The sequence below is a fragment of the Suncus etruscus genome, chromosome 3 (assembly GCF_024139225.1).
Source record: "Suncus etruscus isolate mSunEtr1 chromosome 3, mSunEtr1.pri.cur, whole genome shotgun sequence".
Classification (NCBI taxonomy): domain Eukaryota; kingdom Metazoa; phylum Chordata; class Mammalia; order Eulipotyphla; family Soricidae; genus Suncus; species Suncus etruscus.
Window position 1 is genome coordinate 95,749,134 of NC_064850.1, and position 805 is coordinate 95,749,938.

Below are 805 nucleotides of genomic sequence, written 5' to 3' on the forward strand. Positions count from 1 at the left end.
TATACTCATATAGCAAAGTGGCAGGCTACAAAATTAACATTCAAAAATCAATGACCTTCTTATACACCAATAATGATAGAGAAGAAATGGACATTAAAAAACAACCACATTCACATTAGTGTCACACAAACTCAAATATATTGGAGTAGACTTAACCAAAGATGTGAAGGACCTATACAAAGAAAACTACAAAACCTTGCTTCAAGAAATAAAAGAGGACACAAGGAAATGGAGACACATACCCTGCTCATGGATTGGCAGGTTTAACATCATTAAAATGGCAATAATCCCCAAAGCATTGTACAGATTTAATGCAATCCCTCTAAGGATACCTATGACATTCTTCAAATAAGTGGATCAAACACTCCTTAAATTCATTTGAAACATTAGACACCCATGAATAGCTAGAACAACCCTTGGGAAAAGGATTATGGGAGGCCTCACTTTCCCAGACTTTAAGTTGTAATATAAAGCTATAGTCATTAAAAAAAGCTTGGTACTGGAATAAAGACAGACCCTCAGATCAGTGGAATAGACTTAAATATTCAGAGGATGTGCCCCAGATATACAATCAATTAATCTTTGATAAAGGGGCAAGAATTTCAAAATGGAGTAAGGAAAGCTTCTTTAACAAGTGGTGTTGGAGCAACTGGTCGACCGCTTGCAAAAAAGTGAACTCAGACCTCCATATAACAACATGCACAAAGGTCCAATCCAAATGGATTAAAGACCTGAATATCAGACTTGAAACCATAAGGTATATTGAACAACATGTAGGTAAAACACTCCATGACATTGAGACTAA